Source organism: Schistocerca serialis, unplaced genomic scaffold (genome assembly GCF_023864345.2).
Source record: "Schistocerca serialis cubense isolate TAMUIC-IGC-003099 unplaced genomic scaffold, iqSchSeri2.2 HiC_scaffold_1054, whole genome shotgun sequence".
Lineage (NCBI taxonomy): Eukaryota > Metazoa > Arthropoda > Insecta > Orthoptera > Acrididae > Schistocerca > Schistocerca serialis.
Genome location: NW_026047244.1, coordinates 15001 through 22500, shown reverse-complemented (window position 1 = coordinate 22500; position 7500 = coordinate 15001). Strand labels below are relative to the sequence as shown.

At 51.5% G+C, this 7500-nt stretch overlaps 1 non-coding gene across 1 annotated transcript in view; it reads left to right on the top strand.

Moving 5' to 3' along the window:
• The first annotated feature begins 6685 nt into the window (after positions 1-6685).
• Positions 6686-7500, top strand: part of LOC126430619 (small subunit ribosomal RNA) — a 1909-nt gene continuing 1094 nt past the window's right edge. The window contains exon 1 of the ribosomal RNA XR_007577258.1: positions 6686-7500. This exon is cut by the window's right edge and continues 1094 nt beyond it. This is a non-coding gene — a ribosomal RNA (small subunit ribosomal RNA).

Below are 7500 nucleotides of genomic sequence, written 5' to 3'. Positions count from 1 at the left end.
AACGGAGTGGGGTCTGCAGAAAAAGTCTCTAAGGGTAATCTATCAGGGCTTGTGCCTCTCTGTTTGCAGATATGGTGCAGCTGCATGGGCAGACCGGACGAAGCACCGATATGTCCAACGTATAATTGAGTCAATTCAGAGGCCATTTCTGTTACAGATGACGAGAGCTTGTAGGACTGTATCGACGGAGGCCTTGCAAGTACTAACAGGATGTATGCCGCTCGACCTGGAGATAGTGAAAGCAGCCTTGCTGTACTATACTCGACATGGTGTTGCTGGCTCGGTCGCAGGGTTCCAGGCTCCAAGACCCACTGCTGGGCAAAGCTCTAGACGTGATACCAGCAGACAAATAGATATCATGTTGCAGGAGGAGTGGCAGCATAGATGGAACCAGACAGCGAAGGGTAGGGAAACCTACGGCTGGATACCAGATGTGGGAATGTGGCAGGAAAGTTGGCGGAGGGCGACGATTCCACCATACTCCCTAACGTGCCTGCTGACTGACCACGGTCTGAAAAAGAAAATCTGCGACCTGGGCATTGAAGATGACGCCAGATGTACATGTGGTGTGGAAGAGGATTCCAATCACATCCTCTACACCTGTAAGCAGTACGCTGAGCCCAGAAGTCAGCTTATACATACAGTAGGACACACATCCTACCACAGAAAGGAAACTCTGCTCCAAACAGTAGATAGATTCTCAGCTATAAAGGCATTTGCTGAGGAAGCATTTGAGATCAGGGAAGTAGCGAGAATCATCAGTGAAGCAATCTAAAGAAATATACGGTAAATAGTAGGAAACGATTGCGACCCAGTACAAGAACCAGTACCAACTGGAATACAACATTTTCTTTGACCCATGATTCCGAAACAGCCCTGATATCTCGCGCACTTGGAGGAGACATGGCTGAGTGTGGAGGGGTGACGAGCTGACTCTCAGAACCACCGATGATGCCTCTACATGGCTCCTGGGACACCAGTGGCGAGAAGGGAATGTCGGAGGGCAGAAATACAAGTACATGGACAAGAATTGGCCGAGATCCTGGGAAACTGGTGATCGACAGCATGTGGGCCTCGCCAGCCTGGGGGCTACAGGTTGTTCCCCTGAGCACCTCCGTAATTACGATAATGCTGTATGTGGATGCTATACTGCTGATGAAAAGGGTCGCCATCAGCAGTGGCGGCGCCGCCTCCACGTGGTTCCCCGTGGGCACCCAAAAGGGTGGCTAAAGGCGCTCTTCAGATGGAAGGTCCATTCCCCCACCAAGGGGGTAGTTTTTCCGAGCTGGTTTCCTTCGTTGTGGCGAAGTTGGGTAGTGGATGCATGGGTTGGATTTGAAGGGAGTATGAGCGGAAGCTCGGGGATCCCTGATGATAATCCACCTCTGACCAGGGGAAACCCAAACCAGAGCAGCCATGTACAGTACTGTCCCTATTCATGAGCTGCGAGCTGTACCACGTACAAGCTACAGACGCGATCGCATTGCTCACTGTACGGATTCTCATGCTGAGCCATCAGCTAGGAAGCGCCCCATCCATGTCGGCACCCGTGGGCGTTGCACTCGCAGTCGCAAAAAACGCTGGGCAAATATATATCTCGGAAGAGTAACGACAGTCCGAGCCTCCTGGCGTTGCACTCGCAGCCGCAAAAAAACGCTGGGCACATATATGTCTCGGAAGAGTAACGACAGTCCGAGTCTCCTGCGTGGGAAGAGTCTTTCTAGGCCCTGACCCACGGGAAGGGTGTAGCTTCCCCCATCCCGGACATTTGACGTCGTCACACTACCGGTATTGACTAATAGACTGATTGCTGATAATCATTAGCCATACACTGGGGGAAACGGCCGACAGGGGCGGCAACATAGTGGAGCCGCAGTGTCACTAATGTACAGAGATAGAACAGTTTCGACTGGAACTAGAGTAACCGTATACACGGCACTGATTAGTAATAGATGCAGAGCCATCAGAATACAGATAATATATACAACCGTCCCTATACATGCTGAAAGACTCTGCACACAATGAGAACCACACGTCAGCCAGACACTCTTATCACACACTACTCTCTTATCACACACAATATCTAACCACCAGCATGGAAGAACATCCAGTGCATCCTCTCCGCCACATGACACAATCCACACTATCATTACCAGACCGGGAGGTCCACCCAGAAAACACAATATCCCACCCTTCCGACATCCGCACATTGCTCAGCTAAGCCACGAACACCCACACATGTCCTACACAGTGGTGCACCCAACATCACAATACTGCCTCCTGTCACAGCACACAAACAATGGCAGGAATGAAAGACACAGATTCTGCCACAACCATGGAATCGGAGCGCCGCCTGTCATGAGCCAAGAAGTGCATCCTGACGTGACAAATCGGATAATACCGCAGGCATCCAATTACGATAATCACTATCAACGAACCTGCCGCCCCCCCCCCCAATACACCTTTCCTACAACAATGTGTATCTGAACCTACGCTATATCGTACCTTAACCTAACCTATATCGTTCCTTAACCTAACCTATATCGTACCTTAACCTAACCTATATCGTACCTTAACCTAACCTATATCGTACCTTAACCTAACCTATATCGAACCTTAACCTAACCTATATCGTACCTTAACCTAACCTATATCGTACCTTAACCTAACCTATATCGTACCTTAACCTAACCGTATATCGTACCTTAACCTAACCTATATCGTACCTTAACCTAACCTATATCGTGCCTTAACCTAACCTATATCGTGCCTTAACCTAACCTATATCGTGCCTTAACCTAACCTATATCGTGCCTTAACCTAACCTATATCGTGCCTTAACCTAACCTATATCGTGCCTTAACCTAACCTATATCGTGCCTTAACCTAACCTAATATGTGCCTTAACCTAACCTAATTTGTGCCTTAACCTAACCTAATTTGTGCCTTAACCTAACCTATTTGTGCCTTAACCTAACCTAATTGTGCCTTAACCTAACCTAATTTGTGCCTTAACCTAACCTAATTTGTGCCTTAACCTAACCTAATTTGTGCCGTAACCTAACCCATGTTGTGCCGTAACGTAACCCATGTTGTGCCGTAACGTAACCCATGTTGTGCCGTAACGTAACCCATGTTGTGCCGTAACGTAACCCATGTTGTGCCGTAACGTAACCCATAGTTGTGCCGTAACGTAACCCATGTTGTGCCGTAACGTAACCCATGTTGTGCCGTAACGTAACCCATGTTGTGCCGTAACGTAACCCATGTTGTGCCGTAACCGTAACCCATGTTGTGCCTTAACCTAACCCATGTTGTGCCTTAACCTAACCCATGTAATGTGCCTTAACCTAACCCATGTTGTGCCTTAACCTAACCCATGTTGTGCATTAACCTAACCCATGTTGTGCCTTAACCTAACCCACGTTGTGCCTTAACTAACCTACGTTGTGCCTTAACCTAACCCATGTTGTGGCCTAACTTAACCCATGTTGTGCCTTAACCTAACCCATGTTGTGCCTTAACCTAACCCATGTTGTGCCTTAACCTAACCCATGTTGTGCCTTAACCTAACCCATGTTGTGCCTTAACCTAACCCATGTTGTGCCTTAACCTAACCCATGGTGTGCCTTAACCTAACCCATGTTGTGCTTAACCTAACCCATGTTGTGCTTAACCTAACCCACGTGTGCCTTAAACCTAACCCACGTTGTGCCTTAACCTAACCCACGTTGTGCCTTAACCTAACCCACGTTGTGCCTTAACCTAACCTACGTTGTGCCTTAACCTAACCTACGTTGTGCCTTAACTAACCCATGTTGTGCCTTAACCTAACCCATGTTGTGCCTTAACCTAACCCATGTTGTGCCTTAACCTAACCCATGTTGTGCCTTAACCTAACCATGTGTGCCTTAAACCTAACCCATGGTGTGCCTTAACTAACCCATGGTGCTTGCCTTAACCTAACCCATGTTGTGCCTTAACCTAACCCATGTTGTGCCTTAACTACCCATGTTGTGCCTTAACCTAACCCATGTTGTGCCTAACCTAACCCATGTTGTGCCTTACCTAACCCATGTTGTGCCTTAACCTAACCCAATGTTGTGCCTTAACCTAACCCATGTTTGTGCCTTAACCTAACCCATGTTGTGCCTTAACCTAACCCATGTTGTGCCTTAACCTAACCCATGTTGTGCCTTAACCTAACCCATGTTGTGCTTAACCTAACCCATGTTGTGCCTTAACCTAACCCATGTTGTGCCTTAACCTAACCCATGTTGTGCCTTAACCTAACCCATGTTGTGCCTTAACCTAACCCATGTTGTGCCTTAACCTAACCCATGTTGTGCCTTAACCTAACCCATGTTGTGCCTTAACCTAACCCATGTTGTGCCTTAACCTAACCCATGTTGTGCCTTAACCTAACCCATGTTGTGCCTTAACCTAACCCATGTTGTGCCTTAACCTAACCCATGTTGTGCCTTAACCTAACCCATGTTGTGCCTTAACCTAACCCATGTTGTGCCTTAACCTAACCCATGTTGTGCCTTAACCTAACCCATGTTGTGCCTTAACCTAACCCATGTTGTGCCTTAACCTAACCCATGTTGTGCCTTAACCTAACCCATGTTGTGCCTTAACCTAACCCATGTTGTGCCTTAACCTAACCCATGTTGTGCCTTAACCTAACCCATGTTGTGCCTTAACCTAACCCATGTTGTGCCTTAACGTAACCCATGTTGTGCCTTAACGTAACCCATGTTGTGCCTTAACGTAACCCATGTTGTGCCTTAACCTAACCTATAATGTGCCTTAACCTAACCTAAAGTGCGCCGTAACCTAAACTATATTGCGCCTTAACCTGACGCACGTTGTCGCTGAACCTGCTCTGTAATTGTTATGCAACCCGTTAAAGTAGTGTAGTGTTGCCTAACCGCAACCCTCGCAATATAGTTCGCTACTCGCACTGCCCGGTCCCCTGTGTATCGCGTCATGTTAAACACCTTGCAGGTGTTGCTGACTTTCCACATGCTCCTGCTATACACTGTAGTGTGGATAGCAGCAGGACGTACATGCCCCCCCCCCTTCCCCCCTGCCTTCGCAAGCTGGTCGGTGAGAAGTTTGCATGTTCAATGCCCTTCGCATGCCGACGTACTCAGCCTACGTTGTGGTACGGCCTGTCACCTGTCCGCCGATGTACGCAAAACCCACAAACTGTACTGCACATTGCTCCGTATGTACTGAATGATACATCGTGGCCCATGTGACCGTATGACGACAGCGCCTAGCAACGGCGGACCATACAGTCCAAATATTGTGCACGCAGCTACGTGTCGTCTCCCTATAAGAGCTGGATTGCAGTGTGGTACGCCATACAGACGTGTGGGAGGAACGGACGCCCTGGATGGCGATCAGCATGAGCAGTCTGTTGATGTAGTGGAGCGTGTATTCGGACGTAGTCGTCTCTTCTCACACACCGTGATAGCATGTTGCACCGCGTTCCACATCTGCGACATGCTGCAGAGGCGGGCTGACAGTCGTTCGCGCAATGGACACCGCATACGTACGGGGTCTACCTTCCACGTGTTCTCTAGGCGTGCACATGTTGTTGCGTCTATGTGGGCAGACGTAGTGTGTTGTGACACCTGACACAGGCATGCAATACTCGTTGCAAATGGCGATGGACGTGTACGTTTGCTGGTGACGTTACGCAAATGAACAACCGGTAACCCGTTGTGGTGCGGTTGTTCTCGCTAGAGGTGAATCAGTGTTGGCGACGATCGGTCGAGCTATTAACCGGTTGTTTCAGGGATACCCACCATGCCCACGAACGTGAAAGGGGACCCACCATGCCCACGAACGTGAAAGGGGATCTGGGTGTGAGGCGATACGCGGCGGTGGCTGGGTGGGACCGTCCCCGGCCGGTGAGGGGGGGCCGCCCGGCGTGCTGGCAGCGCGGTGCGTGGGCGCACGCGCTACAGCCGGCTGGTGGGGGCGGCCGGTGGCAGGCGCGCCGGCCGACGGACGCGGCAGGCGGCGCAGCTGCGCGCCGGCGCCCCCTGCTCGCGGCGCCTTGCGGCCAAAGTAGGTCCTCGCGGGCCCGGTGCGAAGCGCGGTGGCCATCTGCAGTGTGCTGGTCCGATTGAGGACTTTGTGCGCTGAGGATGCGCCGCCGCCCGGCGCTCGGCGCCGCGACGCCGTCTGCTGCTCGGTCGCCCCAGCGGTTCTCGCAGGTGGTTTGTATCGCAGCTGTGCGGACGTGTTGGCGCGTGCGCTGTGCTGGGAGAGTTCGCTTCGGCACCCAAGTAGGGCTTTTGTCCTTCTGTGGCGCTGGCGTTGGAGCTGCCGGTCACCGTAGGTGGCGCGTGTTGTCTCCCGCCGGCAATGCCACGACAGCACGCTCCCGGGCCTCTGTCGGCAGCGGCAAGCTCAGTTGGGAGCACGGGTGGTCGCACCTAAAGCGTCTACTCGCCTAACTCCGGGCGATTGCGCCTCTCTCGAACCCGACCAAGTACTTAGGACGGCGCTGCGCGCCGCCGGGACCTGAGAGGGTTTCGAGGTGTGTTGTGCAGGGGAGCTCAGCCTCCTCCTGTTTGCAGAATAATTGAGCGGACGCTTGCGTGTTCGCGCGGGCCCCCGGGACACACTCCCGGGCGGCCGGCTGCTCAGCTCTAGTTGACGCAGCTCCCTGGTTGATCCTGCCAGTAGTCATATGCTTGTCTCAAAGATTAAGCCATGCATGTCTCAGTACAAGCCGCATTAAGGTGAAACCGCGAATGGCTCATTAAATCAGTTATGGTTCCTTAGATCGTACCCACGTTACTTGGATAACTGTGGTAATTCTAGAGCTAATACATGCAAACAGAGTCCCGACCAGAGATGGAAGGGACGCTTTTATTAGATCAAAACCAATCGGTCGGCTCGTCCGGTCCGTTTGCCTTGGTGACTCTGAATAACTTAGGGCTGATCGCACGGTCCTCGTACCGGCGACGCATCTTTCAAATGTCTGCCTTATCAACTGTCGATGGTAGGTTCTGCGCCTACCATGGTTGTAACGGGTAACGGGGAATCAGGGTTCGATTCCGGAGAGGGAGCCTGAGAAACGGCTACCACATCCAAGGAAGGCAGCAGGCGCGCAAATTACCCACTCCCGGCACGGGGAGGTAGTGACGAAAAATAACGATACGGGACTCATCCGAGGCCCCGTAATCGGAATGAGTACACTTTAAATCCTTTAACGAGTATCTATTGGAGGGCAAGTCTGGTGCCAGCAGCCGCGGTAATTCCAGCTCCAATAGCGTATATTAAAGTTGTTGCGGTTAAAAAGCTCGTAGTTGGATTTGTGTCCCACGCTGTTGGTTCACCGCCCGTCGGTGTTTAACTGGCATGTATCGTGGGACGTCCTGCCGGTGGGGCGAGCCGAAGGCGTGCGACCGCCTCGTGCGTGCTCGTGCGTCCCGAGGCGGACCCCGTTGAAATCCTACCAGGGTGCTCTTTATT